Source organism: Hydra vulgaris, chromosome 15 (genome assembly GCF_038396675.1).
Source record: "Hydra vulgaris chromosome 15, alternate assembly HydraT2T_AEP".
Classification (NCBI taxonomy): Eukaryota; Metazoa; Cnidaria; class Hydrozoa; order Anthoathecata; family Hydridae; genus Hydra; species Hydra vulgaris.
In genome coordinates this window covers 56,420,001-56,431,140 of record NC_088934.1, presented here as the reverse complement: position 1 = coordinate 56,431,140, position 11,140 = coordinate 56,420,001, and positions in this window count along the sequence as shown.

The following is an 11,140-nucleotide window of genomic DNA, read 5'->3' as shown; positions in this document are numbered from 1 at the left end:
AGTCTATTGATATGAGGGGTTTCCCAAACATTAGGAAAGGTTTTTTAATAATGGGAACAATTCCAATTACAACATGTGAATGCGAGAGGAGCATTTCTGTTATACGCAGACTGAAAACTTATATGCAAAGCCGCATGACAGAGTCAAGATTTAATTCTTTAGCTCTGATGTCTATTCATCAAGAAATATTTCCTGATGTAGAAAGAGTTTTAAATATTTTTTCTGTTTTAGGGGAACGACGCTTAGAGTTGGTTTTTACCTAATATTAATTTATTAATTTCTTTTTTGTTTATTGACTATATTCGTGTATTTTATTTTACATTTAAGTTTATCTTACATTTAGTGAAAATTAGAAAAACCAACATAAAAATTTAAAAAAAAAAACCCTATTAAAAAAAAATTTGGCCTAACTGCCTATCAAGAAAAGGAAAGAATCCAGAAATGGAGGGCTGACCTTAGGCCACATGACAGTTTACAGATGGAGTGCAAAGTCCTTTGGCTTACCTTCTCGTTGGTGCATTTCATTAAATAGGTTAGACAAATAAATAATGTCTAATTTATGAACAGAATAGCCAAGGCAATATTTTTATTATTTATGTTTTATATGGGTAATTGAGAACAATGCCAAGTAAGTAATAATAAAGTACTGATGTCGCTTTGATGACGAATTACCAAAATATAGTCTGCGATATTTTTTTGCAACCTTGCCCCCCCCCTCGCTAGCCCGGGGGAGGGGTTTACAAAAAAATATCGCCGACTATATTTTGGCAACTCGAAAAAAAACAGGCAACACCTACAAAAAATCCTGCATCCGCCCCTGAAAATGGTCTTGCCTTGTAAAGTAAATCTATGTTCTTTGATATTTTTGTTTTATGTAGTTTATATGGGGTTTCCAGGAGATGTGTTCATCAATTAGAACTCCTAAAAACTTTGTATTCAGAACTCTTTTGATGGTTATATTTTCTATATTAATTGTTGGTAGGTTCAGGGGTATTTTTTTAATTTGTTGATTAGAGTGAAATAGTATATACTTAGTTCTTTCTGTATTGAGTGACAGTTTATTTGATTTAAACCATATGTTAACTTTTTTTAGTTCAGCATTTGTTTTTTCATAGAGATCTTCGATTGTCTTTGACGAGTAAAATAAGTTTGTATCGTCGGCAAACATTATAGTTTTAAAGATATTAGAGGCGTTTGGAAGATCGTTTATATAAATAAGAAACAAAAGAGGAGCAAGAATGGAACCTTAGGGTACACCACATTTTGTTTTTAGTAAATTTGAACTGCTTTTTTCTATCTATAATGACACACTGTTGTCTGTTATTAAGATAGTTTTTAAACCAATTTAAAGCTTGATTTTTTATACCATAGTTTTTCATTTTTGTTAGTAAAATCTCATGGTTGACGGTGTCAAATGCCTTTGACAAATCATTAAAGATCCCTTATGTGAATTTTTTTTTTTTAATGATCTACTTATCCTATTTGAGAGGTCAAGAATTGCATGCTCAGTTGAGTGTAGCTTTTAAAAACCATATTGACCTTTATTGATAATTTTGTTAGTTTTTAAATATTCATTTAATTTATTATAGATTACTCGTTCTTGAAGTTTTGAGAATACCGAAAAGATAGAGATTGGTCTATAGTTGTTTAAAGAATTGGTTTCTCCTGATTTATAGATTGGTATAATTTTGGAGATTTTTAGTTTATCAGGTACAATACCTGTTGAAATTGATGAATTAAATATTTGGTAAATTGGAATACGTATCTCCTTAAAAACATCTGACACTACTTTGCAAGAGATATCATCGATTCCTGGGGACTTAATTTTAAGTGATTTAATAGCTATTTCAAGTTCGACTTGATTTATTTCATTGAAATTTAAAGAGCAGTGAGAGTCTGTTAAGTAAATTTTAAATGTATTATTTGGGCATTGAATTTTCGATGCAAGATCAGCACCAATGTTGGCAAAGTATTTGTTAAACTCATTGGAAATATCTTGCTTGTTGTTTGATTCACTTTCATTAATTATTACTCTAGAACGCATTTTGTTAACATTAAATCTACTTTTACTAATAATTTCCTTTATAATGTCCCATGTCTTTTTTAAGTCACCATTAAATTTCTGTATTTGATTAGAATAGTATAAAATTTTTTTTTTTTTTTTAATTTTTTCAAATAGGTTTTCGTATTGCTTGTGAAGGGATAGGTTCGCTTTGCTTCTATTTTTTAAGTATTTTACGTATAGTTTTTGTTTTTGTTTTGAGATTTTCTTATTTCTTTTGTTATTCATGGACAATTTAAATATTTTGTTTTTATTTCTTTTTCTTGTATTGGAAAACTTTTATTATATTGTTGGATAAATAAATTTATAATGTTAATGTACGCAGAGTTTGTGTTTCCTTGGTCACATTCTTGGTAGACAGTTTGCCAATTTGTTGTCGATAGCAAGTCCTTAAATTTTTAAGTAGACGTTTCATCGATAATTCTTTTATAACATATGATTTTTGAATTATTAATTTTTCTGGAATTTTGTGACAGAGATAAGTATATTGGAAAGTGATCTGAAGTATCTGTTTTTATTATTCCTGATTTCAGAGAAGGATCTTGTATTGAGTTTGTTAAAATATTGTCAATAGCAGTAATAGATTTGGAAGTGGTCTGTAGCACGTAGAAACTAGAAAGTTCTTTGAGGCAGTGTTTATAACTTCCATTGTGAAGACCTCACTATTGCCATCAGAGTTTGAAATACATTTCTTATCTTAATGTTTAGATCATTCCGTATATAATTCGCAGTTTTTCTTTCTTTAAAAAATAATTTATAGTTTGGAATTTGGAGGTCAGAGTTTGTTTCTGCTGCTACGTCAGAGCACCAAGTCTCTGTAAGACAGATCATACTGAAAGCATGCTTGCATTCACGGAGAAAGTTTTTAATTTGTCTATCTTAATAAGTAAACTTCTGATGTTTATGTGTATTACCGTAAAGTTATTTATAGTGGTTTTTAGTTCAAATTTAAAATTTTGTATGTCAAAGTATGCAGAATCGGAGTATTTTTCGCTTAAAAAGCTAAAGTTGTCATAATAATTATGTGGTAAAAATTTATAAGCAATTTCAGAGATATTCAAACCACTGAACAGTGGGGCAGTAGGTGGACAAAATGGGAAAAATTTTAGTTGTCTAATCTTGAAAACCTATTTAATTTTATTATCTACATATATTAGGAGAAATCTATTGATAATTTATCTATATTAAATCCCTTAGTTACCAGGACTCTAAGCATTTGAATATTGAGATAAAATTAAAAAATAAAAAAATTATAAATAAGTAATTAACGGTGACATCAACGTTGTGTTATATTTCAATTACATCTACGTTTTTGAAACAAAAAATTAGTACATGTTATTCTAGAGTATTTAGAGATAAGAAAAACCAATGTGTGAAATAAATTTGTTATAGCATGTTATCTCAGTTATACTTTGAAAATCACAGACTAAAATAAAAAATTTCCTAAGAAACTTATTTTTTGCCGCACAATAACTAATAATTACCACAATTTGCCATGTGTTGTCTTATATTTATTTGAGCTATATGATGCTTCAATCGAGTTTTAATTGATTGCTCGTCCCCTTAAATCCCCGTTCAGATTTTATGTATGTTTTAACTTGGTTGCTATGATACTAAATTTTGCATAGCAACAACTCATTTTTACATTAACGTTGTTTTAACAGTATTTTACTTGCGCTAAATACACAATATTGGGGGTATGTATTAAAATAAGATTCAAAATTCTTATGAGCTTAACTTTTTTTGGTTACTTTGGATACCTTACTTTGCATAACATAGCAACAACATATTTTCGGTAGTTGTTAGTAATTTAATTACTAACACTGACAGTAATTTAATTACTTTTAATTTTAATTACTAACACTTGTAGTAACTTAATTACTAACAAGTATTAGTAGTCCAGGCGGCATATATATTATAACATTTTACTTTTAAATACAAAATACTTGTTACAATAATTATCTAGATATGGTTTTGTTAAACTTAGACATTCATAATTTTCTCCAAAAAAACAATCTTAGTATTTCAAAACAAAATATTACTGAAGATATATTAAAATTTATTCAGCCAAAATTTGCTGATTTTAAAGACGTTGATTTTAGACATGCTGTTCAACGATTTGTTTACTTGTATAAAAAAAAGTGGAAATCTGCAAACTATACTGTGAAAAATTTTGAAAAGAAGTTTGTGAACTGGCTTAATGAATATTTAATTGTCAGAAAAAAAGACAATGAACCAACTGCAAGTAGACGTGGTCGAAAACCAGTTGCATTTGATAATAGTTCTAATAAAACTAAAAAACGGCGTGTATCTTGTTTAATTGAATCTCATTCATCCAATGAATTATTTTTTGCTGCTAATAAAAAATTTAGAGATGAATCTGTTGTTATTGCTGCCAAGAATGTTTTAAATATATCAAATACAGATAAAGCAACTAAATATTCAGCAGACGAAGCACTGGCTTTAATAATTGATGCAAGTCTGACAAAAGCTTCCTATCAATTGATTTGAAGCGGAGCCTTGGAGAAAGAATATAACATCTACCCCGCTTACAATGATGTCAGAGATGCAAAATTGAAATGTTATCCTGCAAACATAACAGTGGAGGACTATTCAGCTTCAGTTCCTTTAAAAGATTTAATGACTCATACTTTGCAAAGAATCTGTGCAGTTCAGGAACCTGTGCTAAGGCACTTGATATTGAACAACAAAGCAATAAAAACAATGACACTAACGTGTAAGGCTGGTTTTGATGGTGCTACTGGCCAAAGCATTTATAAACAAGTTTTATCAGAACCCGACATTAACAGAGATTTAAAGCGTGAAGAATCATTATTTATTACTTGTCTTGTCCCATTGGATTTGACTGGATTTAACAACAGCAACGAAAAGGTGCCTATTTGGAGAAATCAAAAGTCGTCCTCCACAGCCTATTGTAGACCCATAAGATTTGCATACAAAATGGAATCCAAGGAATCTGTGATTGAAGAAGATCAGTACATTAAAAGTGAGATAGAAAGCTTGGGTATGATTTTATTAGAGGTTTGCGGATCTTCTATTGAAGTGAATTGTATTATTGAACTTACAATGATTGATGGGAAGGTTCAAACAATATTATCTGAAAAAAATAACTCATATCAATGCTGTTCAGTGTGTGGTGTCTCTCCAAAAAATATGAATAGTCTTGATATCCTTAATATAGATTATACTAACAGAGAGTTCAAACATGGTCTTTCCAGTCTTCATGCATGGATTTGATTTTTTGAGATGTTATTGCACATTGCATATAAAAAAGAAACAAGAAAGTGGCAAGCAAGATCTAAAGAACACAAAGAAAAGGCATCTGTAGCTAAACAAAAGATTCAGACTGATTTTATGAACAAAATGGGACTTGTTGTTGATTTCCCTAAAAGTGGTGGTTCTGGAACAAGTAATGATGGCAATACCTCAAGGCGTACTTTTGCAGCATATGAACAAACAGCTGAAATTCTGGGTATTGACCAAAACCTTATATTCAGATTTTACATTATCTTGGTAACGCTCTCTTCAGGATATGAAATAGACTGCTTAAAGTTCAAGGGTTATTGTTTTGACACTTTTAGACTATATGTGTCCCTTTATCCATGGTATTACATGGCTCAATCAGTTCACAAAGTATTGATACATGGACATGACATAATTAAAAGCCTTACATTACCCATCGGACTTATGTCAGAGGAAGCTCAAGAGGCTAGAAATAAAGACTTTAAATCTTATCGCGAAAATTTCAGCCGAAAAACATCCAGAAAAGCAACAAATACTGATCTTATCAATAGACTCCTAGTTTCCAGTGATCCTGTTATTTCATCATTGCGTAAATCAACATCACACCAAACAAATCATAAAGCATTTCCTTCAGATGTTTTACAATTACTTAAACACTCTTCAAAGGATATTATTGTTTTATAATTTTTTGATGTAATTTAAAATCGATAACGTTTTCTTGCACTATTTTTTGCTTTTATTATTCCTAAAACATTATTTACCTAAATACTCAATTTTTATTCAATATAGGTGGGTCAAAAATCCGATAAGATATTCAAATATCAATTTACCACTTTGTAACTAAGGAAAGTATCCGGTAACTAAGCAATATAAGTATCCGTAACAACTAAATTTAAAAAATTATCACTTTTGTAAGAAGTGTGATCTCATATTGGTACTCATGCCAAATTTAGTGAATATAGCGCTTATAAAATATCTGCAGATAACAAAAGTAGGTTGTTGCTAAGCAAAATAAAGGGATCCATAGCAACGAAATAAAAAAATATTACCTTCATAAAAAGCGCAGACATCATATTAGTACTCATACTAATTTTAGTGAATATAGCTCTAATATTAAATTAGTTATGAATTTTGTCCAGTAAAAGTGCATTCTGGCCCACTGTGCAATGCAGCGTCATCGATAAATATGAGTTTCTGTGAAAATCATCAGTCCAAATGTCAGTAGTTATGCCTACACCACTTCTTTCTAGTTTCGCTTTGAGTATTCGGCTGATTGTGATTCTAGACTTTGAAACACTAGTTTTCATGGCTTCAGCAACTTTGTGTTTGGAAGCAAGAATGTCTTTAGCAGTAATATGTCCCCGATAAGTAGCACCAAGATGAATAGCAGTGTTTATGACACATTCAAATCCTTCCCCATAAATTGTTACAAATAGACGAAGATCAGTACTAAATAACGCAAGACAACTATTCAACATCGCATTCTTGTGGTTTTTATGAACTTGCGCAGATGTTTTGAAGGTAGAATTTTCCTTTTTTAATACTGGCAAAATAGACTGTGAAAGATCTTGAGCTGTTGGGGCATGTGTTTTTAAATGTCTGATCAAAGTTGTAGTGCTACTTAGCTTTTGGTGAACAGCTTTTTTACAAATGTTACAAACTGCAATACTTTTGACAGGTTTGGTGGCATGTAATTTGAAGAGCAAAGAAAAATTCATCCAAACTTCTGACTTGCCTACACCAGTAGTTTTCGCTTTCAAAATAACAGAACCACTGGAAATTTGGTCATTTAAAATTGCGTTAAGTTCAATGACTTCATCTGAAGTCTCATAGATATCTTTTATAACATTCGCCATTTTGTATTTTTGTGTAATAAGTTCTCGAAAATGTGTAACTAATATTCACCAATATCCTGTAGTTCAAGGAGAATGAAACTTTTGAAAAGTCTTGAAATAATTTAAAGCTGTGGTGAATAATCGAAAATAAAACCACAAACAAAAAATAATTCCCATGAAAAAAAGCATGAAAAACACACCTGGAGAATTACTCAACTTTTCTGCGGTCACAAACAAAGCTATGATGAGTATATAGAACAATAGACCACTAAAAGTTTACAACAAGATAACAATAGAATCGAAATAAACAAAATATTTAACGTTTATATGTGGGCACGTTTCATGCTCTTCAGATATCTGTTCACAAGCGTACAACCGTAGCATAGTTTCGCATACATCATGATTTTTAATAAAAAACTTAAACTAGGATAAAACAAAGGTTCAAACGATATCAACTATAAGCTAAAATATACAGTAACCATAACTTAGAATCTCCAAAAAAATGAATATTTCCACTATAACAATTAACTATTAATTGTAACGCATTTATTTTCCGGTAAACGTCAACTAAATAATCACCCCAGAAACGTCAAAACACAATAATAAAAACAACGTACAGAACACTTAAAGGACACTTACTGTACACAGAACTGGATACTGAATCATATTCCCCTCTGAAATTCACTTCTCAATACTGGACACCTGTCCGAATATGGTAATTTACCTTGCACTTTCTGGCACTTATGTAAAATATCTCTTCTCTTCCCTCAGAACTACAAAGGCCTGATGTGTTCCAAATAAGTGGTGGAACTTTAATAGATTCCACTGCGAAACAATAGCAAAAGTCTTGAAATAATTTAAAGCTGTGGTGAATAATTTGGATTAAAATGGAATAAATTCAAGAGAGATAACAATGCTGAACAATTCGTACAACCGAACAGTCGAACACTTTCGGAAAAGTCAATCAATTTTAATCGAATTGGCCCAGAAATGCCGGCCCGGTCGGACGCCGAACATGGCGGCCATAAAAAAGTCGGACAATGGCGGACATCGGACAAAACATTCTTCAATCAGAACCGAACATTTCGATCACGGACACCGTTGAAAATTTTTCAATTCAAACCGATCAATCATCTTGTAAAATTTTTTTGACTCGGTCGCACATCGGTCACAATTTGGCCCATGTCCGACCATCTCTAGTTATAACGTGAATGTTAAATGAGTTGAACATAAATACATGGAATCTTGTGTAAAAGTTTTTACTGTGTAAATAACAACAAAGTAGTAAATTTAGTCAACAAAGTGAGAGCGAGGTGGGTGTTTTTTTCCTGACCAGATATCAAATGCAAAAAATATTTTGAACAAAACAATTTTCGGTCGTAATCTTGTTTAACTACCCATTTATGACCTGTTTTTTCTTACAAAAATCAAACTAGAGTTGGCCTTAATCTGAATACGAGGTTTATAGCAAACCTGGGAAATTGGTTCGTTTTAACTAAAAGGGTTTTATTATTTCTTAACTAGATGGTCAGAGAATTAAGGAATTGCGATTGAGAAATGACTTATTTTATAATAGAAATAGTGTTTTTTCTTTTTTTTTTTTTTCTTTTTTTTTTTTTTGCTGCTGCCATCGGTTCAACTCTGGAGAATTGATAAAATCTTTATTGAAATAATTTGCTTTGACAACTCGAAAATGTTCATTTACAACATCGAAGATAGATGATTTTTATAAATAATATTTTGTGACAAAAATGGGCCGATTTAAAAAAAAAAAATCTTACAATAGATTGTTAAGGCTTAGTTCGATAAAATCCCACATTAGCTCATAAATAACAATTTTTCAAGACTTTTTAAGTCCAAGCTCTTTAGAAAAGATTTATGATACCATAATAATTCTTCCCTAACTTTTATGAAACAATAAAGAAGTTTTAGTTTTAAGTTATGTTTTTTAAGATCATACGAAGCAATAATATATTACAAAAACTAGATATCTAACTTCGATCTAAAAAGTGAGATCTTAAAAAGCCGCTTCGCTCTTTTTACAAATGGCGGATTAAATTTGTAAAGAAATATTATTTAACTTTTCTTTTCTCAAAAATAAAGTAAATATATTTTAAATATTCGTGTCAATGTGTTAAGAATTAGAATACTTGTAAAAAAATAACTTATCGACGGGGATAGTGTAAAACCGCGTAACTAGCATTGGATAATACCGCGTGTCTTCAATACATACTTTTTACTGGAGAAAGTTAAAACTTTGCATTATTTTTATTTCAACAGATTTAGGGCTACTTTTAGTATAAGCAATACTATTGATGTTTTTTGTTATGTCAACAATAAATATTTGGTGTTAAAACTATTAGTAGCGAATGCTAGTTACGACGTTATGTTCCCTAAATTTATTTCAGATAAGAAAATTTCAGATAAAAAATTTTTAAAGAAAAGTGAAACGGTAAGCACTTTTGAAGGCCTAAATTTATATACAAAAAAACAAAAAGGACGACTATATATATATAAAACTAGTAAATCAAAAAAAAATTATTTTTTCAAATCCATGCTTTATGCAAGCAGAATTCTATTGGGCCTAGAAATTCTTTTTTTGTTACCTTTTGTAGAAGGAAAAATTACTGTTACGTTTTTAAATTTTTTTTTATTAATTCAGTGTTCTTATGGGGAAGTACAAATTAAATTTTTGTTAACTTAATTAACTTTTTTTGGTCAAATTTTTCCATTTCCTTGTTTTGTCATCGAAAATGATTAAGTGTGCAAAATTTGAGCAAAATTGGTTGAGAAAAAAGCTTTCAAAAATTGATTTCAAATTTTGTGGCACACAAACATATATATATATAGAAAGTAACCTTATATAAAGCATGGAAAAACAAAAGGACGACTATATTTGTGAAAAAATTATTTGATTAATTTTTCAAAACTCAATTGTCAACTCCATGCCTTTTTTGCATTTTATTCTTAAATGACCAACGTAAGTGACTGATAAAATTGTAGGTTTTGCATGCTTTGTTTTTGTTGTCCAGGCTACAGCAATAGTATTGACATTTAAGTGAATGTATAAAATCAAATTGAAATTTTAAGCACAAGGAAAATTTAAATGAATGCAAAGGAAGTCAAATGTTATATATGTATATATATAATTTTTAGCATAAATAAAAATCTATTTGTAAATGAAAGTGAAGTTTTTATTCCCCCCCATCCACCCCTCCCCCTTCGATTTCCCCTCAAATTAAAGGAATAGTCGTCTTTGCCACCATTTATTAACCCACTTCCTATATGAGCTATAGAAAGTGGGCCCACGATTCTGCATTAGTAGTTGCAGCTAAATAATGCAATTGGTTATAAACAAAAGTAAAATTTAAAAATATTTAATTAAATTTGAAAATTCAAAATGAAATTCAAGGAAACATAAACATTATGCATAAATCTTTTATAATAACACTGAATGACTGACATTCCTGTTACTATGCAATACATTAAATATATCATCATTTAAATAAGTTGAATTTTCAATACCTGGCTTTGCCTCTAGCTGCCCCACACGTCTTACTAAACAAGTTAATAAAAAGTATTAAACATTGATAATCAATAATGTTATCTATAATAAAATTAAGTAAAACTAAAGTATAACTAAAAATAAATCCATACACATTTCTCTTTGTTGTTCCACTAAAAAAACATAAAAATTACATAAAAAAAAAAAATTTATATTTTAAATTAAATTTTTCTATTACCAATGTAGATTTACTCCAGCTTAAAGCAACTTAATACCAAAAATTACTGTTACCTAATATACATTTTATTTTTGAAATTGTCGAAACAAATGTTGATTAAAAATAACAAAAAAATACAAAAATAAACATACATATCTCTGTTTGTTGTGTAACTAAATAAAGGACAAAATTAAAATATAAACAAGTAACTTTATAGCTAGTATTAACTATAAATTTTATACATGTGTTATTTCACA